At 39.7% G+C, this 23,640-nt stretch overlaps 1 long non-coding RNA gene across 1 annotated transcript in view; it reads right to left on the reverse strand.

Moving 5' to 3' along the window:
- Window positions 1-21,763, reverse strand: part of LOC145523625 (uncharacterized) — a 68,111-nt gene extending 46,348 nt beyond the window's left edge. Inside the window, exons 1-2 of the long non-coding RNA XR_014066790.1 lie at window positions 21,598-21,763; window positions 11,982-12,115 (exon numbers count right to left, since the gene is read on the reverse strand). This is a non-coding gene — a long non-coding RNA (uncharacterized LOC145523625). The remainder of the gene's footprint in view (window positions 1-11,981; window positions 12,116-21,597) is intronic.
- Between the last annotated feature and the right edge of the window lie 1,877 nt (window positions 21,764-23,640).

Raw genomic sequence — 23,640 nt, forward strand, 5'->3', positions numbered from 1 at the left:
ACTACAAAGAATTAATGAGAATTTAACTTACTATAAATGAGTTAATTGGGAAAGTTATTTGTCCTACTTAGTAGAAGAAGTTCTCAACAATGAGACAAAGGCCCTAGAGTGTATTCATGAGATGCTCTTAAAACCTACATAATAAAATGGCATATTTTAAAACTATGAATTAAAAGCTATGGATCTGTCATTCATGAATTTACTTGAATTAGTCACACAATTTCTGCTTCCTCTCTTTCTCTCACCTAGGAGAGGTATTTTTCTCTACTTCTCTGTTCAAAGGAATTTTCTCCCTTATTTCTCCTTTCTTTATTTTCCAAGAGGATATACCCTGCAAACTGGAGACATGTCCTGATTTTCCACAACATGTATTGATGTTTACTCTATCCACACTCTTGCCATTTTATAGATTCTAGCTATATTAGTTTTTGATTTCTGAAGCTTTTATAGCACTCTCTCTCTCATTCTGGCAATTAAATGTAGTTCTAACCTTGTTACTTTCCACCTGTACAAGATTACATTTTCACTGATGGCAGTAAATCTCCTCCCTTTTTTTACATGCCTCATAGTTTACAAAAAGCTGTAAGATAAGAGATGTTTTCTTCATTTATTCATCAAGTATTTATGAAGAACTATCTATGTATGAAGAATGGCACTCAGCTTAGAACTACCAAATGAATATAATGCCATTCCTGGCCTCAAACAGTAAAAGAATCAATGAATATCCTTCTCAGTCTTTAGCTATCCAAATGTCCTGTCCCTGGAAAGGGAAATTGTTGCTGTTTAGTTGCTAAGTGTGTCTGACTCTTTGTGACCCCATGGACTGCAGCACACCAGGCTTCCCTGTCCTTCACTATCGCCCAGAGTTTGTACAAACTCATGTCCATTGAATCAGTGATGCCATCCAACCATCTCATCCTCTGTTTTGTCTCATCCCTGAAAAGGGAAGTTAAGCCAAATTTAATTTAAATCAGTGAAATTAAATTATCAAATTGAGGAGCTTGAAGCCATACATGTGACACATTCTAAGAAGAAAATTCATAGAACTTGAACAATACCAAGTGAAAATACTCAGTGTCCTTGAACACCATAGAGGTTGAAAGATCTGGGCTGAGAATCTGATAACTTGAACTTTGGTTTCAATCCTGCTAAGATCAGTTTTGTGACACTCAGCCACACTGAACTTTGATATCTGAAAAATTGAGAAGATAAATGAGACATTCCCTCCAATAAGTTTCCCACCAGTTCTAAAATTCTATGCACAAAGAACAAGGCAAAAATTCCTCCAGTTTCTAACTAGAAATGACAGGATAAAATTATAAAAATTAAAGTTAAGGGTAGTATAAGACATAGATTTCCTTAGTCAAAGCTTAATGGAATATAGAATTTTTCTTAAAGAGGAGAGGTTAAAGCCTCCTTGCTTAAAGAAATTTAAAAATAAATCCTGAAAAATTTCATGGCATATACTACCAGCATCCTAACAAAGCCTTTGAAAACAAGAAAGTCTAGGAAGGAAACAGAGATAAATGGACTTTTTTTCTTTCTGGAATATCTATTGTTGTATAAAAGAATTTTAGTAGTCCCCTGAAAGTTACTATTCTTTGCTTCCTAAACAGAATCGAAAGAAATGAAATGATGGTAAAATGGATTTGCAAAGTGTTCAATTAGAGTGACAAATTTACAAATCAACCATTTTTCTCACTCAGGACTGCAGTTTCCAGACATCAAATATGTTTGCTATTTGTGCAGCACATCAGAATGTTAAAGTTAACGAGACACAGGAGTGAATAATATGTCAACATAACGTTAAACCTGAGTGACAAAGTAATCGAATATGAGGAAAACATTTTTGGAGCAAAGTGGTAACAGCTGCAATAAGGCATGAGGTAAATTTTGCAGGATCCATTTAGCTCAGGAGACCTGAGTGAGAAAAAAGAAAAAAAGCAGCAGGAGTTGAACATAATTTTGCACTGTGTCAAAGCCCAAGGATTGAGGAAAACTCTCTAGACAGCAGAAGAAACATACAAGGAACCGAACTCAATCCAAGAAATCAAAGCCTATGTGAAGGCAGGTAGATGATTCAGATCATTGAGGAATCACATAGAGGGACTAAATGAGTCAGAACGGAGTTGGAACATGAGATTTCTATATTGCTATTCTACTGTTTTCAAAAGTCAGTGTTCTTCCTTGAAAACAGGCACCACGCTCCCCCAGTGAGCCCCCATGTAGCTTTGGAGGAGAACTTGAATTGGATCCAAAGAGGCTGGAGGCAGGAAAATTAAAAGTCAGTGTCCAAAAACATGGCCTCAAGTGTAGACAGCTGTGAAATAAAGCAGAGATCCGAAAGCCTCTGACTGTAAGAAAATATATTCTCAAACGTACAAAACTCTGTTAATATATAAATGAGACAATGGGAACATTACCACTTAATGGATTGAATTCAAGTTTAAACAAACATCAAGGTGGTTAGGCTTTTAAGTCAAGTCAGAAAATTCAAACAGATTACTCCCCTGGTAACAATATCTCAGACAGCTTATCCATACATTGTATTTCATGTCTGCTGGCTATGTTAAATTTTACACTTTTCTACTTGTAAAATGGCCAGCACTGAATTGGGGTGAGACGTCGCTAAACCTTAACAAAGATTTTAAAACCACATCAGAGATCTATGGATGAATGGAAACAAGTGTACAAAAAATAAAATCTTCTGGAAAAGACAGTATGTTCTCACTGTGTTCCACTTTGATGGGGATGTTTTAAAGTAGCATACACTGAAACCAAACCATTCTTGACATGAGTAAAGAAAGGTGATAGGAGTCCAGGGGTGTGGATGGCTGGCCTAGCCAAAGCACCACCCTTGTGTATAAAATACAGCTGCTCAGTGGGTCTGGAAAAGATGCATGGAGCCCAAGCCACTCAGAAGCATAGAAAAACAGGGCAGACAGAAAGAAAAAAGGTATCCTGGAAGCTTACTGAAATACTTTATATTTATGCTTGTGAAAAGTATTAGTTTCTCAGTCATGTCTGACTCTGCGATCTCATGGACTGTAGCCTACCAGGCTCCTCTGTCCATGGAATTCACCAGGCAAGAAATACTGGAGTGGGTAGCCATTCCCTTCTCCAGGGAATCTTCCCAACCCAGGGACTGAACCTAGGTCTCCTGCATTGCAGGCAGATTCTTTACCATCTGAGCCAATGGCTCAGTGAATATATATAGATATTCATATATACATTCATATATACATATATATGTTTATACATACACATATATATGTTTATACATATATATATATGTTTTGCATTTCACCATGTTTTCTGTGGAAGCTATCACCGACATTTTCCATACAAGTAAAAGTGAGGTTTGGAGAGATTTCTAACTTAATCAACACTGCACCACCTGGAAAGTAGGTCTTTCCAGGATTTCTGATGCCCACTCTGGACCCCAGCCTCAGTAGAGTGGGTGGGCAGTCACCTTACTCTTTCTCCTTAACCAGGGATTAGAGGGAAAATCTAGTTTGGAGAGAAGACTCTGTTCTCTTCTCCTGAAACCAGGATCTCGGGGGGAGAGAGAAGCAGACTGTGTCACTGAACAGTCTTTACGGGCCCCCCTCTGCCACAGCAGTATGACTGTGCTTCCTGACATGCCCTCTTGGTAAGCTGCACCTGCCACACACAGATTTCAGAGTTGCTTACAAACAGCAGGCTGGATCCTGCAGTGAAGTGAGAACATTCCTCAGGGTAGGGTATATAGCATTTTCTCTTCAGACTGCAAAGGCTGCTGCTCTGGCCTAATAGCAGAAAAGTACTGCAAAAAGCAAGATACTCATGAGGGTACAACTGGAGATTGCTGTCTCTTGGGGGAATAGAGAGGTGTGGGGAAATAATCACATGGAGTTTTATGGCCCAGTATGAAAACATTATTTTATTAAATAGCCCTGAAGAAGCACAGAAAGAAACTGCTATCCCCTCCCTCCAAATTCCCCTACCCACATCCCCACATCTCCTACCACACATTGTATTATGCCCATTAATTTTTAGAAAATGGAGAAATGAGTCAGTGATCTGTATACACAAACATGTGTTTCCCTAAAGTATTAGGCTAATTAATATGAGCTACCTGGGTGTTCATTGGAAGGACTGATGTTGAAGCTGAAACTCCAATACTTTGGCCACCTGATGTGAAGAGCTGATTCATTGGAAAATACCCTGATGCTGGGAAAGATTGAGGGCAGGAGGAGAAGGGGATGACAGAGGATGAGATGGCTGAATGGCATCACTGACTCAATGGACATGGGTTTGGGTGGACTCAGGGAGTTGGTGATGGACAGGGAGGCCTTGCATGCTGCGGTTCATGGGGTCACAAAGAGTCGGACACGACTGAGGGACTGAACTTAACTGAACTCTTACAATCTTAAAATCTTAGTGGCCTAACACAGTAAAAATGTATTATTTAAATCATAGTCAAATGAAGATCAGGTAAGGTAGTAACAAAAGGGAAACTCCCTTCCTTCACTCATCTAGTGTCAGAGGAGGCATGCTGAAACATAAAATTTAATAAGTTAAATAAAATATAGAGTTTCAAAAAAGGAATCCAGAGTTTTATAGCATAATATCTAGTATACCCAAGATACAATCAAACACTGCTTGTCCCACTAAGAAAAATCTCTACTGGAATAAGTTAAGACAACCAACAGATGATAACACCAAGACCACACAGATGTTAACATTATCTCACAAAGATTTTCAAGAAGCCATTATATTGTTTTTGTGAATAAATGAAATAAATGAAAAAGGAGAAAATCTCAGCAGATAAATGGAAGCTATAAAGAAGAACCAAATGGAAAGTTTAGAACTGAATAATATGAAGCCAAAATGAAAAACTCAATGGATGAGCTCAACAGTGGAATAAAAAGGACAGAAGAAAGAATCAGTAAATTGGAAGAGAGAATAACAGAAATTACTCAGACTGAATTCCAGATAAGAAGTAGACTGAGATAAAATAGAGTCTTTGGATATAACAAAAATCTAATATTTGTGTTATCAGAGTCTCAGAAGAAGAGGAAATAGAGGATAGGGCTGACAAAAATATTCAAAGAAATGAGTAAAATTTCCCCACTTTGGCAAAGTACATAAACCTAGATCCAAGAAAATCAGTGAAACCCAGTGAAGATGAATTCATAGAAATGTACACCAAGACTTACTATAATCAAACTTCTGAACACTAAATATGGGACTTCCTTGGTTGTCCAGTGGTTAAGAATCCATCTTGCAATGCAGGATATGCCGGTTTGATCCCTAGTTGGAGAACTAAGTTCCCACATGCCACAGGGCAACTAAGCCTTCGTGACATAACTAGAGAGTCTGTGCCCCACAGTGAAAGACCCCACATGACACAAAAAACAGCCCACGGGCCACAACTAAGACCCAATGCAGCCAAATAAATAAAGACTAAAGACAAAAATATTGAAAGCAGTGAGAAAGAAGATTCGCCTTATCTACAGGGGGGAAAAACAATTCAAATCACAGCAGAGTTCTATCAGAAATAACCAGGAAGAAGTCACACTATAATTTGTAAGTGCTAAAAGGAAAGAGCTATCAACCCCAAATTCTATATCTGGGAAAAATATTCTTCATGAATGAGAATTTCTCATGAAAGAGAAATCAAAACATTATAAGATGAAGGAAAAGTAAGAGAATTTGTCACCTGCAGACTTATAAAGAAAAGTCTAAAGGAAGTTCTTGAGACAGAAAGGAAATGGTAAAACAAGAAACATAGGTATATCAGGAAAGAATAAAGAAAAATAGAAAGAGTACATATGATTAAGTACCATACACATTTCTTCTCAAGTTTTCTAAATTGTTTGTGATATTTGAAGCAAAAAATTGTAGCATCATTTGATGTGATTGTTGATGTATGCAGGGTAAATGTTTAAGAGGTTGTATTATAAATGGGAAAGGGTAAAGGAACTTAAAGTGAGATAAGGCTTCTATAGTTTACATGTGCTGGTAAAATGTTAATATTAGCAGGCTACTGATAAATTATATATGTATAACATAATATCTAGAAAAGTCACTTAAAATTTTATACACAGAGCTGTACTAAAATGCAGTAAAGATAAAATAGAATTCCAAGGAAAGGTTTTAGCATCTCATAGTAAGACAGGAAAAAGAAAAAACAGAGAAATGTTGAACAAAATGGCAGGCCAAATGATACACTGTCTATAAGAATCTCAGTTTATGTAAAATTTGACCCTCCTTTGCCTGCTGAACCAGCTCCTCTGCTTTATTGATGAAGTTTTCTTTGCCTGAGTAAGTTACTAAATGAGAGGAAATCAATTCTCCTCACACCCTGGTCCATACCCACCTTTCACTATCCCAAGGTCATAAGGAAAGTAATAACTCACCATTCTCCCAGAGATCATTACAAAATTAAACTCAAAAAGAGAAAATTTACATATGAAGGACTTAAGTTCTATATCTCAATCGTGGGTTGGGTTAAACATTTGCATGTGTTTTGCAAAACTCATGTGCATGCTGAAAAATTAAGGCAGAAGTGTATCAAATGTACAACATACTTTGAAACGCATACAAGAAAACTAGATTAAAGAAAGATAGAAGGATAAGAAATAAATGTCATAAAACACATGTGATAAATGTAGAAGCTAGATAGTAGGTATACATGTGTTCACTGTAAAATTCTTTCATTGTTCCTCTATATTTGAAAATATCCATAATAAACTGCTAAAATGACTAATGACAGGTATTATAGGCAAGAACAAAAAATGTTTATCGAAATCTCTTCTGAGGGTGCTTATCTAAGGAAGAAGAGAGTCAATTATTAAAATCAAGTTGAAGCTGACTGTAATCTACACAAGGGCCCTCATTCATTCCAAGACCTGGAGAGGTCCTTAAATAGAACCGATTGTTTACCTCTGAGGAAGTATACTACAATCACAGTCATTAAAAAAAACAAAAACTAGAACTATACCTTCTAGCCCTTCCTCAGTGAAGTTTGGGGGAGATTAGTAAAATGAAATAATAAGTAGTTTTGACTCTAGACCATCTCCTAGTAGACAAGGTGAGATGCAGTTCTCATTTGTGGTATATTCCCTGTTTTTGTAAAGCAGAGGCGGAAATAAAACCTTCAGCAACAAACAGAATTCCTGCATTGAGTCCCACATCCATTATTGAAGCTATTGTGGTTGGAAGGGCAACCTAGCACCCTAGGAATTCATCCATCCTGTCAAAGGAATAGACCAAAAACAATACTCCATCACTGTGTGATTTAGAGTTTGGTTCTACTTTCAGTCTCAAAACTTGCAGGGATGGTAATTCCCCTCATACCTCCAATTGTCTAAAGTTAAACATATAGAAGTAATGTTGGTCTGTGAAAGGAAAAGGTAATTATGAGGTCGACTGTGTGAAATGGCTCAATTACAGCTGAGAATCAGCACAATGGCTATAGCTCCAATAACTGGTGCTGGAGAGAACTTTTGAGAGTCCCTTGGACAGCAAGGAGATTGAGCCAGGCAATCCTAAAGGAAATAAACCCTGACTATTCATTGGAAAGACTGATGTTAAAGCTGAAACTCCAATACTTTGGCCACCAATGCAAAGAATTGACTCACTGGAAAAGACCCTGATGCTGAGATAGATTGAAGGCAAAAGGAGAAGGAGGTGGGAGAGGGTGAGATGGTGAGTTAACATCACCAATCCAATGAAAATGAATTTGAGCAAACTCCAGGAGATAGTGAAGGACAGGGGATCATAGCATGCTGTAGTTCATGGAGTCACAAAGAGTCTGCCACAACTTAGCAACTGAACAACAACAACTAAAGATAAATAACCAGAAACAGAATGGTTTTACCATACAAGACAGTAATATGTTTTGCTGCAGGGTTACTTCTCTGCAGATGTGCACCATGGTTCATTTATGGGAAACTTTACCATAAATAAAGAGAGCTTCCCTGGTGGCTCAGATGGTAAAGCGTCTGCCTACAATGCGGGAGACCTGGGTTCTATCCCTGGATCGGGAAGATCTCCTGGAGAAGGAAATGGCAACCCACTCCAGTATTCTTACCTGGAAAATCCCATGGACGGAGGAACCTCGTAGGCTACATGGACGGAGGAACCTGTAGGCTACAGTCCATGGGGTCGCAAACAGTAGGACACGACTGAGAGACTTCACTTTCACTTTCTTTCTTTCACTTTACCATGCCACCAACTCACAAGTCCATGGTTACATTGGTCAGTTACATACATAAAAGCATGCAAGAGTAATGCTTCTCTCAAGAGACTCAACATTGATTCCATCAAATTAGATCATGGCCATTTGGAGTTTTTCATGTCACTAAGCAAACAAACATAAACGCAAAAGGGGTTCACTGTGTTGACTCTAATTAATAATGATCACAATTATCAAGGAGCTATAGAGATGCTTTTGTGTTCTATATAGCTGAAGAAGAATATGGAATATGAAACCCAGAGTGTGTCCTCGTATTACAGGAAGGACTACCAGGGGTTAAGATATCTCAGGAATGAAGGTTTGGGTCAGTTCCCCCAGGTTAAGAGCACCAACAAGCAAATGTACTGAAGCAAAGGAAGAATAAATCTGGTAGAAAAGAAAGAGAAGACTAATTCCAGCAAGCTACAGCCTGTATAACTCTTTACTTTAAAACATGTCATCTACTGTAAAGCCCTTCCTTATTCTCTCAAGCATACATATTTATGTATTTTCCCTAAATTCCATTTTGTTTTCTTTCTTTCTCACATTACGAGTTCTTGATGGTGAATTTTACAGTTTGGTTTATAGTTGTAGAATATCAAACTGACTGGGAAAGAAAATAGAGGATCATAGGCTAGAGATCACAGGCTTTGAACAGGATGCAACCCTCAGTGTAACTTGAGATGTCTCCTTTTAGGGAACTGGTGACTATATTTTTTTTTTCTGTTAGGAGAATAATTAGATAGCGGCTTTGTTTTTAAAATGGAAAGATACATATGGCTCTTGGGCTGATTAAGGGACTGAGTCATGATAAGACAGAGGTTTACCTCTCAATACACAGGAAGCCAATGAGACCAGTTTCTCCCTCTTTAGCTAAACAAGCCCTTGACCAACACAATCAGTGCTCTCAGTTGAAAGATGCTCAAAGAGGCGAGAAATTATTTTCGAAAGTGGTGATGCTGAGATTTAGCTGCCCAGTAATATAAGAGTTCAGAAGTGACCCCAAATATCAGGTAAATAGAGTTACCTTCCCCCCAAAATGTATTGTTTTAGATAGTGTCAATAAGGCTACCACTAACTGTATTGAAAGAGGGGTGAGAGAGGGGGGAAGAAGAAGGGAGAGATAAAGAAACAAAGCTGATTAAAAATTGGGTAGGGAAAGATTTGGACATTGTTGCTGGTATATTAGATTTACTGAAGTAAATAGATCAGAAGTTTACACAGTTTTTGAGGGACTTGTGTCACCAAGAAACCATGGCCCTGGGCATGAAAACATCTTTGACAGTTTAAGCTTTAAAAGAGTTCATGGGAAAGAAAATGGGCTAGGAAAAGTCCTGCATGCCCCAGGTAAGGCAAACTCTCCAGTGCCCACTTCAAAACTGAGAGAGGAAAAATGTAAGAAAGAGTCTCCCTGTAGATGGGACCAGGTACCATGGCGTCCTCCCATTCAGCAGAATCAGGGCTTAACGGAGAAGCCTCCAAATGAGATGGCCTTCACATTGTCTGCCGAGCAGGGTTCTGTCCTTCCTGTGGACCAGAAAGAGTGTTTTCTTTTCCTGAATGAGAGCTTTGCTACTGTCCTTTCTATGTTCCACTGTTGCCCATGGAGTTCGTTAGACTCAAATGATTTATTTATAGGTTACTTCCACCAGCTTCCCTTGTGGCTGGTAAAGAATCTGCCCCCAATGCGGGAGACCTGGGTTCCACCCCTGGGTTGGGAAGATCCCCTGGAGGAGGACATGGCAACCCAATCCAGTATTCTTACCTAGAAAATTCCATGGACAGAGGAGCCTGGTGGGCTACAGTCCATGGGGTCACAAAGAGTCAGACATGACTGAAGTGACTTAGCATATTTTCACTGGGACTAATGGAAAGGACTGTACATGACACACAGATCAAAATTGGATGTGAGGACTGTGTGGAACTTTAGTTTCCTCCCTTAATAAGGAGGTTGAGTGCATTGTCTGTGTGGGAAGAAAAGTAGTACAGATACTGTGTTTGGTGACCAGAAGATAGACTATAGCAGAGACTGGCTAACTTTTTACCAATCTATAATCTATTTCCTCTCCTTCTTAAATACACAACTAATCTGCATCTCCCAAACTCTCTTGCTGTAAAGTGTATACAGGTGACTGAGTTATAGCCTACAAAATGTGATCAAAAGTAATATGGGCTCCCTTTAAGCCTGTCCCCTAGAAAACACCCACACATCATCCTTGATGGACATGAGTTTGAGCAAATTCCTTGAGATAGTGAAGACAGAGAAACCTGGCATGCTGCAGTCCATGGGGTCGAGAAAAATTGGACACGGCTCAGCGACTGAACAACATCATCCTTGATGACTTTCTTTGCATGCTAAATTCTTACAAGTGAGCACGGTGAATTCTGAAGCAGCAGGAGCAAGCCTGGGTTGCTGACTGCTGCTTGTCAATTGTAAACACACATTTTGAACTCTGTGTGAGTAAGAAATAGACTTTTCCCATCATCTGCATTGAGATATTTTGCATTTTTCCATTTGTTTATTAACACAGTTGGGCTCATCCTAGCTAGAAAATCTCTTTAACGTTAAATATAGAAGATTAAATCTAAAACATCATAAACATATGGATAATAATTCTACAAGAGATTTAATTCCCAGGCATCAGTAGGGTGCAGAGTTTAGGCAGATTTTATTCTCAGTGTTCATACTCTATTTTGGCTTTAGAAATATATATTCGCAGAGCTATTCTCAATAGTTGACAGGACATTAGCCTCAAGCAGCATCTTTATGTCCAGCCTGGGGTTTCCTTCAGGGAGACAAATCCTACAGAGAACACACCAATCACTGGCATAATGAATCAAGACAACGGAGTTGCATTCATCGCTACATTCCCTCCCTGGAAATTTTTCTAGATCCAAGTCACCCATATTGATCTAGCAGAAAGTTCTATCTACCTCCTCACTAAACCAGAGTGAAAATCACAAGAGGCAAATCTTTTGCAAGGCAGCTACATCTTGGCCTGAAAAAAGAGCAGCCTGAATGTTCGTCCTCCATAGGGAATGCAGATTCCCAGAGCACAGGGTGTGCTGGTGAGGGAAGGTGCTCTGTCCCCAACTTGATTGATACTTGGGTGCTAAGTTGCTGCAGTCGTGTGTGACTCTTTGTGACACTACCTAGCCCGCCAGGCTAGGGATGGGATTCTCCAGGCAAGAATACTGGAGTGGGTTGCCATTTCCTACTCCAGGGGATCTTTCCAACCCAGGGGTCGAGTCCGAGTATGTCTCTTGCATTGGCAGGTAGGTTCTTTACCACTACCAACACCTGGGAAGCCTGGTTCATACTTAAGAGAAGGGAAGAACCACTGTCAGGGCCACATGAAGTTCCTGACACATCCTGAGTCCTTACAAGGAGACGAGATGAACAAATCTTGTGCTGGTCATGCTTGTCTCCATGGGGCCTCGTGATCCTCAGAACCAGTATGCACACCTGGCCTTGAAGAAATTGAGGAACAAAGCTACCCATTGAAAATGATGTGAATTCTGGGCAGGAAAACCCACCTCATCCTGCTTTCAATTCTGCTTTTATGCATCTTAGTCAAAAAGTAGTTCTGCTGTTCCCTTCACACCCCCACCCATTAGACACCCTCTCTTTCCTCTGTACCCACTCTTCCTCCCCAGCATCACGTACTCTGACTCTTGTTTTCTCTATATTCCCTGCAGGATTGTGGGTTCCCTAGGGCTGGGGATTGAGTCATACCCATCTTTGCCTATTCCATACCTAGTTTAGGGCCCAGCAACATACGAAAGGCTTAAAAGATGGAAATAATTTGTTGTCAGTCTGCATAAGTGAAGTTTCCAAGATTTCTTTTATAAATCTTCTCATTCTTTTTTTAGGGCCCAGACATATGATCACTGAAAAACAAAATTTAATTTAGAAGATTTGATTTTAAGTATAAATAGCACAGGGAAATCTTATGAACTTTTGAGAGTGACCTCCCCATGAAAGTCTCTTTTGTTCTTCCCAGTGTCTCAGCTGTTTCCCTGGTTGCAACCTCTTCTTCTCTCAGCAGCCCACAGCTCGAGGAGTTCCCCACTCTCCCATCCCTCCACATCCTGTTGCCAGAATGAATCACCCAAAACGCCCATCTGATTCAAAAGCATTCTGGGCTTCTCAATTGGCTACAGATTAAAGTTTAAGCATAATGTATTTTCGAAACCTTTCACAGCCACCAACTTCCAAAGATCTTCTAAACAGCACATTTCCCGCCTTTCCCTTCATATTTTAACATCTTTGAAATCACTTTGTGCCTTAAAGTCTCTGGCAGCCATGTGGTAGGATGATATGGTTGGCACTGCCTAAGAGCACACATCAGAATTTGCAGAATGGGTGTCAGCAGTTTGGAGGAAACCCCAGAGACAACTGCAGAGCACTCCTTTAAGAAACACCGCATCTTCAGAGCTCTTGGTGCCGCAGAGGACCACACTGTTCTGAATGCATAAGTGACTCAGGATACTGAAAGTGAAGATGCTTTAGGCATTCTTCAACCAACTTACTTTTCTTTTTTATTCCTTCCTACTTAAGCATAAGAATGATGTATGACTAAATCTAAAAAAGCTCCTTCAACAAAATAAATATTTTGTCACTGTTTAGTTGGCTGGCTTGTTTCTTTCTCAATGGAGCATGAAATAATAGTGCATCTTACAGTGGATGGTGTTTTTAGATTTGATTGATATGGGAAAATGTCACTCTAGTCATCACATAAATTCCTCATCTCTCCCCGTTAACCTATTATCTCAAGCCAGCTCTCATGACTAGTGATTCCTGAATCACATCTCTACTTTCCTGCTTTTATTTAATCCATTTACTCTACTGAAATTTTGTTATCACTAATCTCCACCTATGGAAATTCTCTTTCTTTAAATGCCAACTTAAACATAACCTACTCCATGGAATCTTTCCATATCACTCATTTACCATGACCTCCTCCAGTCTCTATAGCCCTGCATTGCTTGTACATATTTTATACCTCAGATAAAATCAATCCTTTTGCAATCTTCCATGGCTTGGGCACAATGGTTAGCCCTTTTAGTATACATGGTCTCAGTTGATCATTACAGTAACCTTTTGAAGTAGGAATTAGCCTCCATTCTTCAGATGAGTTTAACTGAGATTTACAGAGAGTAGTTGAGGCTATACTTTCATACATTGAGTACATGGTAAACATGGGTCTTTGGCCCAAATCTGGCCTATCATTGAACATCAGCTTCCTTTTCTCCACAGCCTACCCTCCCAATCTACATATTGAATACATTATATTGAATTTAATTGAATGTGAAATGCAAAATGCTTTTCAAAACTAAATTTTTCTTGACAGTAAAAATCCCAAATTTATATGGAAAAACAAGCTAAAGCATGTTAAAATTCATATTTTCTTTATTAGGCTGATAGTCTTTGTTAAACCCTATTTATACAAGAAAAATTAGAATTATGTTTCTTTCTTTTTTTTTTTTTTTTTAAAGCAAACATTCTAGGTGTTTATTTTTATTTTTTTTTTCTTATAAATTTATTTATTTTAGTTGGGGGCTAATTACTTTACAATATTGTAATAGTTTTTGCCATACATTGACATGAATCAGCCATGGGTTTACATGTGTTCCCCTTCCTGGACCCCCCACCCACCTCCCTCCCCATCCCATCCTTCTGGATCATCCCATTGCCCCGGCCCTGAGCCCTTGTCACATGCATCGAACATGGAATGGTGTTCTGTTTCACATATGATAATATACATGTTTCAATGCTATTCTCCCAGAACGTCCCACCCTCACCTTCTCCCTCAGAGTCCATAAAATTGTTCCATGCATCTGTGTCTCTTATTCTGTCTCGCATATAGGGTTATCGTTACCATCTTTCAAATTCCATATATATGCATTAGTATACTGTATTGTTGTTTTTCTTTCTGGCTTACTTCACTCTGTATAATGGGCTCCAGTTTCATCCATCTCAGTAGAACCGATTCAAATGTATTTTTTTTAATGGCTGAGTAATATTCCATTGTGTATATGTACCACAGCTTCCTTATCCATTCGTCTGCTGATGGACATCTAGGTTGCTTCCATGTCCTGGCTATTATAAACAGTGCTGCGATGAACATTGGGGTACACGCGTCTTTTTCAATTCTGGTTTCCTCGGTGTATATGCCCAGCAGTGGGATTGCTGGGTCATATGGCAGTTCTATTCCCAGTTTTTTAAGGAATCTCCACACTGTTCTCCATAGTGGCTGTACTAGTTTGCATTCCCACCAACAGTGTAAGAGGGTTCCCTTTTCTCCACACCCTCTCCAGCATTTATTGCTTGTAGACTTTTGGATAGCAGCCATTCTGACTGGTGTGAAATGATACCTCATTGTGGTTTTGATTTGCATTTCTCTAATAATGAGTGATGTTGAGCATCTTTTCATGTGTTTGTTAGCCATCTGTATGTCTTCTTTGGAGAAATGTCTGTTTAGTTCTTTGGCCCATTTTTTGATTGGGTCGTTTATTTTTCGGGAATTCAGCTGCAGAAGTTGCTTGTATATTTTTGATATTAATTGTTTGTCTGTTGCTTCATTTGCTATTATTTTCTCCCATTCTGAAGGCTGTCTTTTCACCTTGTTTATAGTTTCCTTTGTTGTGCAAAAGCTTTTAATTTTAATTAGGTCCCATTTGTTTATTTTTGCTTTTATTTCCAATATTCTGGGAGGTGGGTCATGGAGGATCCTGCTGTGATTTATGTCGGAGAGTGTTTTGCCTATGTTTTCCTCTAGGAGTTTTATTGTTTCTGGTCTTACGTTTAGATCTTTAATCCATTTTGAGTTTATTTTTGTGTACGGTGTTAGGAAGTGTTCTAGTTTCATTCTTTTACAAGTGGTTGACCAGTTTTCCCAGCACCACTTGTTAAAGAGATTGTCTTTTCTCCATTGTATATTCTTGCCTCCTTTGTCGAAGATAAGGTGTCCATATGTGCGTGGGTTTATCTCTGGGCTTTCTATTTTGTTCCATTGATCTATATTTCTATCTTTGTGCCAGTACCATACTGTCTTGATAACTGTGGCTTTGTAGTAGAGCCTGAAGTCAGGCAGGTTGATTCCTCCAGTTCCATTCGTCGTCCTCAAGATTGCTTTGGCTATTCGAGGTTTCTTATATTTCCATACAAATTGTGAGATGATTTGTTCTAGTTCTGTGAAAAATACCATTGGTAGCTTGATAGGGATTGCATTGAATCTATAGATTGCTTTGGGTAGTATACTCATTTTCACTATATTAATTCTTCCAATCCATGAACACGGTATATTTCTCCATCTGTTTGTGTCCTCTTTGATTTCTTTCATCAGTGTTTTATAGTTTTCTATATATAAGTCTTTTGTTTCTTTAGGTAGATATATCCCTAAGTATTTTATTCTTTTTGATGCAATGGTGAATGGTATTGTTTCCTTAATTTCTCTTTCTGTTTTCTCATTATTGGAGTATAGGAATGCAAGGGATTTCTGTGTGTTAATTTTATATCCTGCAACTTTACTATATTCATTGATCAACTCTAGTAATTTTCTAGTAGAATCTTTAGGGTTTTCTATGTAGAGGATCATGTCATCTGCAAACAGTGAGAGTTTTACTTCTTCTTTTCCTATCTGGATTCCTTTTATTTCTTTTTCAGCTCTGATTGCTGTGGCCAAAACTTCCAAAACTATGTTGAATAGTAGTGGTGAAAGTGGGCATCCTTGCCTTGTTCCTGACTTTAGGGGAAATGGTTTCAATTTTTCACCATTGAGGATAATGTTTGCTGTGGGTTTGTCATATATAGCTTTTATTATGTTGAGATATGTTCCTTCTATTCCTGCTTTCTGGAGGGTTTTAATCATAAATGGATGCTGAATTTTGTCAAAGGCTTTTTCTGCATCTATTGAGATAACCATATGGTTTTTTTCTTTCAATTTGTTAATGTGGTGTATCACATTGATTGATTTGCGGATGTTAAAAAAACCTTGCATTCCTGGGATAAAGCCCACTTGGTCATGATGTATGATCTTTTTAATATGATGTTGGATTCTGTTAGCCAGAATTTTATTAAGGATTTTTGCATCTATGTTCATCAGTGATATTGGCCTGTAGTTTTCCTTTTTTGTGACATCTTTGTCTGGTTTTGGAATTAGGGTGATGGTGGCCTCATAGAATGAGTTTGGAAGTTTACCATCTTCTGCAATTTTCTGGAAGAGTTTGAGTAGGATAGGTGTTAGCTCTTCTCTAAATTTTTGGTAGAATTCCGCTGTGAAGCCGTCTGGTCCTGGGCTTTTGTTTGCTGGAAGATTTCTGATTACAGTTTCGATTTCTGTGCTTGTGATGGGTCTGTTAAGATCTTCTATTTCTTCATGGTTCAGTTTTGGAAAGTTATACTTTTCTAAGAATTTGTCCATTTCTTCCAAGTTGTCCATTTTATTGGCATATAGCTGTTGGTAGTAGTCTCTTATGATCCTTTGTATTTCTGTGGAGTCTGTTGTGATCTCTCCATTTTCATTTCTAATTTTGTTGATCTGATTCTTCTCCCTTTGTTTCTTGATGAGTCTGGCTAATGGCTTGTCAATTTTGTTTATCTTCTCGAAAAACCAGCTTTTAGTTTTGTTGATTTTTGCTATGGTCTCTTTTGTTTCTTTTGCATTTATTTCTGCCCTAATTTTTAAGATTTCTTTCCTTCTACTGACCCTGGGGTTTTTCATTTCTTCCTTCTCTAGTTGCTTTAGGTGTAGAGTTAGTTGATTTATTTGATTTTTTTCTTGTTTCTTGAGGTACGCCTGTATTGCTATGAACCTTCCCCTTAGTATTGCTTTTACAGTGTCCCATAGGTTTTGGGTTGTTGTGTTTTCATTTTCATTCGTTTCTATGCATAATTTGATTTCTTTTTTGATTTCTTCTGTGATTTGTTGGTTATTCAGAAGCGTGTTGTTTAGCCTCCATATGTTGGAACTTTTAATAGTTTTTTTCCTGTAATTGAGGTCTAATCTTACTGCCTTGTGGTCAGAGAAGATGGCTGGGATGATTTCAATTTTTTTGAATTTACCAAGGCTAGATTTATGGCCCAGGATGTGATCTATCTTGGAGAAAGTTCCATGTGCACTTGAGAAAAAGGTAAAATTGATTGTTTTGGGGTGGAAACTCCTGTAAATATCAATTAAATCTAATTTGTCTATTGTATCATTTAAAGTTTGTGTTTCCTTGTTAATTTTCTATTTAGTTGATCTATCCATATGCGTGAGTGGAGTATTAAAGTCTCCCACTATTATTGTGTTATTGTTAATTTCCCCTTTCATACTTGTTAGTATTTGCCTTATATATTGTGGTGCTCCTATGTTGGGTGCATATATATTTATGATTGTTACGTCTTCTTCTTGAATTGATCCTTTGATCTTTATGTAGTGTCCTTCTTTGTCCCTTTTCACATCCTTTATTTTAAAGTCTATTTTATCTGAAATGAGTATTGCGACTCCTGCTTTCTTTTGGTCTCCGTTTGCATGGAATATGTTTTTCCATCCTTTCACTTTCAGCCTGTGTGTGTCCCTAGTTTTGAGGTGGGTCTCTTGTAGACAGCATATATAGGGGTCTTGTTTTTGTATCCATTCAGCAACCCTTTGCCTTTTGGTTGGGGCATTCAACCCATTTACATTTAAGGTAATTATTGATAAGTATGATCCCGTTGCCATTTACTTTGTTGTTTTGAGTTCGTGTTGAAACATCCTTTCTGTGTTTCCTGTTTAGAGAAGATCCTTTAGCATTTGCTGGAGAGCTGGTTTGGTGGTGCTGAATTCCCTCAGCTCTTGCTTGTCTGTAAAGCTTTTGAATTCTCCTTCATATCTGAATGAGATCCTTGCTGGGTACAGTAATCTGGGTTGTAGATTATTCTCTTTCATTACTTTAAGTATGTCCTGCCATTCCCTTCTAGCCTGAAGGGTTTCTATTGAAAGATCAGCTGTTATCCTTATGGGGATCCCCTTGTGTGTTATTTGTTGTTTTTCCCTTGCTGCTTTTAATATTTGTTCTTTGTGTTTGATCTTTGTTAATTTGATTAATATGTGTCTTGGGGTGTTTCGCCTTGGGTTTATCCTGTTTGGAACTCTCTGGGTTTCTTGGACTTCTGTGACTATTTCTTTCCTCAATTTAGGGAAATTCTCAACTATTATCTCCTCGAGTATTTTTTCATGGCCTTTCCTTTTATCTTCTTCTTCTGGGACTCCTATGATTCGAATGTTGGGGCGTTTCATATTGTCCCAGAGGTCCCGGAGGTTTTCCTCATTTCTTTTGATTCTTTTTTCTTTTTTCCTCTCTGCTTCGTTTATTTCCACCATTCTATCTTCTACCTCACTTATCCTATCTTCTGCCTCCGTTATTCTACTGTTGGTTCCCTCCAGAGTGTCTTTTATCTCCTTTATTTCATTATTCATTCTATATTGATTCCTTTTTATTTCTTCTAAGTCCTTGATAAACATTTCTTGCATCTTCTCAATCTTTGTCTCCAGGCTATTTATCTGTAACTCCATTTTGCTTTCAAGATTTTGGATCATTTTTATTATCCTTATTCTAAATTCTTTTTCAGATAGATTCCCTATCTCCTCCTCTTTTGTTTGGCTTTGTGGGCATTTCTCATTTTCCTTTACTTGCTGAGTATTTCTCTGTCTTTTCATCTTGTTTAGATTGCTGTGTTAGGCGTGGCCCTTCTGTATTCTGGTAGTATGAAGTTCCTCTTTGTTGTGGAGGTTCCTCACTGCGGTTGGGGTTGGACAGGTGGCTTGTCAAGGCTTCCTGGTTGGGGGAGCTTGTGTCGGTGTTCTGGTGGGTGGAGCTGGATTTCTGCTCTCTAGAGTGTAATGGAGTGACCAGTATTAATTTTTGAGATGTCTATGGATTTGGTGTGCCTCTGGGCAGCCTGTATATTGATGCTCAGGTCTATGTTCCTGCGTTGCTGGAGAATTTGCGTGGTATGTCTTGCTCTGGAACTTATTGTCTCTTGGGTGGAGCTTGGTTTCAGTGAATTTATGGAGGCTATTGGATGGTCTCTTATTAATTAATGTTTCCCCTGGCTTTCAGTCTTATTCTTGCAGTAGCCTCAAGACTTCTCCTTCCATACAGCCTCAATAATAAAACTTTTAGGTTAATGGTGAAACGATTCTCCACAGTGAGGGATACCCAGAAAGGTTCACTGAGTTACATGGAGAGATGAGGTGGGGGGGGTGGGTTGAGGTGACCAGGAGGGGAAGAGGGGAATTCAAATGTGGAGAGAGCAATCTAGCCAGTAAGCACTTCCCTCTGTGCTTTCCACAGTTTGGAACCCTCAGAGTGATTCACAGAGATACATAGAGAGGGGGGAGGAAGGTAACAGAGGTGAGCATGAGTAGAAAGGGAGGAATTAAGAGGGGAGAGAGAGATCTGGGCAGTATCCTGTTCCTGAAGTGTTCTCCGGTACCCAGAACACCCCCAGAGATTCACAGAATTGGGTTGAGAAGAGAAGGAGGAGGGTGGGAGATAGAGGTTCCCTGAGGGAGAAGAAAGAGCATCAATAGGGGGAGAGAGTGATCAGGCCAGTGATCACGCTCCTGAGTAAAAATGGGTCCTAAAGATTGGGTTCTTAAATGTACAAAGTTGATATCAAATATGTAAAACAAAGATTAAAAATCTAGAGTAGAGGTTAGACTCTTATAAAACTTACAATCTAAAAAAAAAAAGAAAAGAAAAAAGGAAACAGTGTAAAAAGAAAAAAAAACAGTAAAACAGTAAAAAAAGAAACAGTAAAAAAATGTAGAACAGGAAAAAAACATTAAAAAAAAGAAAACACAAAAGGTATAAGATATATGTATGTAGTTTGCTTCAAAAATAGGGTTTTTTTTTTTTGCAAGTTAATAGTGGGTTATGAAAATGAAAGTTAAAGGTGTAATAGAGGACTTGAAGAAAAAGGAAAGAAGAGGAAAAAAAAATTTTTTTTTAATTAAAAAAAAAAAATTAAAAAAAAAAAAAATAATAGTAAAAAATATATATATCCCGGACTTTCTCTGGAGCTGTTGTGAGCAGTGTGGGATCTGCTCAGTTTTAGATAGATCCTTATTCCTGCTTATACTTTTCAAGATCTATAGGTCCTTTTCAATGCAGTCGGTATTAACTACAGGGATCTTAATCTGTTGGCCTGTCCCTTCCAAAGCGCTTCCCTCTGTTTATTTGGCTTCTGTTTGGAGATCTCTTCAGTATCTAATTTCCGCCCTGCAACAAAGCGGTGGAGGTGATCTCTTTAGGTTCGCTTGTTCAATCGTGCTGTGGGGAGGAAGGAACACTGCAATTCTGGCGTGTGTGTGGTAAGCTCGCAGTGTCTCGGCCGCACTGGGTTCGCCCCCGCTCACGGCGTGTGTGCTTTCCCCGTCTACCCTGCTCAGGCTTCAGGTTACTCGGCCAGGGAGCGGGCCCTGAGCTGCGTGCACTTCCCAGGTCTAAGCCGCTCAGGTTCAGGCTCCCGGTTACTCCACAAAGGCGCAGACTCGGTTTCGCCCGCGGCTTGTGGGTTTCGCCCGCGGCTTGTGCCGTTCCCGGTCGGGGCTGCCCAGGCGGCCAGGAGTTTGGCGAGGGCGCTCTCCCCTGTTGGGGCGGTGCGGCTTATCACCTCCCTGGTCCCCGCCTCGGTTTACGGGCGCGCCCGGCTCCGGTGTGCTTTGTGTCGGTTCTGGGGAGCTGGTCTCTGGCTGCGACCCTCCCGGCGGCTGTCGACCCTCCGGGATCTCAGGCAGTCTTTGCTTAGAAACTGGGAGCCTGTTTGCAGTTTGGTAGGGGGTGCCCTCTCTGGAGCCGAGTTTGCCCCTTTCCGGCTCTGGCGGGCCCTGCCTGCCCGCTGTGTCCGGCGGGGGATGGGGCGGTCCGCAGCCGGCTAGCTCTCCTCTGGTATCGCTCAGTCCTTTGTTCTGTGAGCGGGCCGGCAGTGCCTTAGAGTTGGGCTTTTCGCGGGATAGTTCTCTCTCTCTCGCTGTCCCACAGTTTAGGTTACTATCTCACGTTAGCTCCCTCAGATTGCCCTCGGGGCACTCGGGCCCGGTCCTTACCCTAGGCAATGCCGCCCGCTCCTCTCCGTTCAGCCCCCACTTGCTGGTGGCGGATGATGCGAGCGTCTGGGGTTCTTTGCTGGGAGTTGCTTTAGGCACGTAATCTGTGGATTTTATTTATTTTTTTCCTCCCAGTTACGTTGCCCTCCGAGATAAAAAATCCTCCCCCACACCCGCCGGTGAAAGGGTTTCCTGGTGCTTGGAAATTCCTCCTCTTTTACAACTCCCTCCCCGGGACGGGTCTCCGTCCCTAACTCTTTTGTCTCTCTTTTTATCTTTTATAATTTCTCCTACCTCTTTTGAAGATAATGCGCAGTTTTTGTGGAAGCCTGACGTCCTCTGCCTGCCTTCAGAAGTAGTTTTGTGAAGTTTGGTCAGCGTTCAGATGTTCTTTCGATAAATTTGTGGAGGAGAGAGTGGTCTCCCCGTCCTATTCCTCCGCCATCTTAGCCCCGCCTCCTCTAGAATTATGTTTCATTGTGAGGAAAGAATCATTGAAGATTCACCTCAGAGATGCCATGATTATTTCTCTTGTTCCTTCAGTTATTTTCTTAAATAGTAGTGCAGAACTACTGAAAATTTAATCACAACATCCAGCTTACATTCAAGGTATTAACATATAAGAAGTAGAATTCTCCCTTCTTCCTGTGGGAAGAGTCAGCTCAGGAAAAATTTAAAAAGTTTTTTCCTTGCAAAGAAGAGAAGAGGACGCGCCATTTCCCAAACACAAGGAGCAAGAACAGCCAATATAATCTTGAAATCAAACAGAGCTGAATCATAGTTCAGGCACTCCCTAACTTTGTGATCTTGGACAAGTTACTTAGCATTGTTGAACATCAATATCCTCATTCATAGATCGGGGATCAATAAAAAACTACATCATAGTGTTGTTTTAGGGTCAGTTGATAATAGTATTCCCATCTGAATGCAGAGTTCCAAAGAATAGCAAGGAGAGATAAGAAAGCCTTCCCCAGTGATCAGTGCAAGGAAATAGAGGAAAACAACAGATTGGGAAAGACTAGAGATCTCTTCAAGAAAATTAGAGATACCAAAGGAACATTTCATGCAAAGATAGGCTCGATAAAGGACAGAAATGGTATGGACCTAACAGAAGCAGAAGATATTAAGAAGAGGTGGCAAGAATACACACAAGAACTGTACAAAAAAGATCTTCACGATCCAGATAATCACGATGGTGTGATCACTCATCTAGAGCCAGACATCCTGGAATGTGAAGTCAAGTGGGCCTTAGAAAGCATCACTACGAACAAAGATAGTGGAAGTGATGGGATTCCAGTTGAGCTATTTCAAATCCTCAAAGGTGATGCTGTGAAAGTGCTGCACTCGATATGCTAGCAAATTTGGAAAACTCAGCAGTGGCCACAGGACTGGAAGAGGTCAGTCTTCATTCCAATCCCAAAGAAAGGCAATGCCAAAGAATGCTCAAACTACCGCACAATTGCACTCATCTCACATGCTAGTAAAGTAATGCTCAAAATTCTCCAAGCCAGGCTTCAGCAACACGTGAACCATGAACTTCCAGATGTCCAAGCTGGTTTTAGAAAAGGCAGAGGAACCAGAGATCAAATTGCCAATATCCGCTGGATCATCGAAAAAGCAAGAGAGTTCCAGAAAAACATCTATTTCTGCTTTATTGACTATGCCAAAGCCTTTGACTGTGTGGATCACAAGAAACTATGGAAAATTCTGAAAGAGATGGGAATACCAGACCATCTGACCTGTCTCTTGAGAAACATGTATGCAGGTCAGGAAGCAACAGTTAGAACTGGACATGGAACAACAGACTGGTTTCAAATAGGAAAAGGAGTCCATCAAGGCTGTATATTGTCCCCCTGCTTATTTAACTTATATGTAGAGTACATCATGAGAAATGCTTGGCTGGAAGAAACACAAGCTAGAATCAAGATTGCCGGGAGAAATATCAATAACCTCAGATATGCGGATGACACCACCCTTATGGCAGAAAGTGAAGAAGAACTAAAGAGCCTCTTGATGAAGGTGAAAGAGGAGAGTGAAAAAGTTGGCTTAAAGCTCAACGTTCAGAAAACTAAGATCATGGCATCTGGTCCCATCACTTCATGGGAAATAGATGGGGAAACAGTGGAAACAGTGTCAGACTTTATTTTTTTGGGCTCCAAAATCACTGCTGATGGTGATTGCAGCCATGAAATTAAAAGACTCTTACTCCTTGGAAGGAAGGTTATGGCCAACCTAGATAGCATATTTAAAAGCAGAGACATTACTTTGCCAACAAAAGTCCGTCTAGTCAAGGCTATGGTTTTTCCAGTGGTCATGTATGGATGTGAGAGTTGGACG

Source organism: Giraffa tippelskirchi, chromosome 10, assembly GCF_054371585.1.
Source record: "Giraffa tippelskirchi isolate mGirTip1 chromosome 10, T2T-mGirTip1v1.2.pri, whole genome shotgun sequence".
NCBI classification, from domain to species: domain Eukaryota; kingdom Metazoa; phylum Chordata; class Mammalia; order Artiodactyla; family Giraffidae; genus Giraffa; species Giraffa tippelskirchi.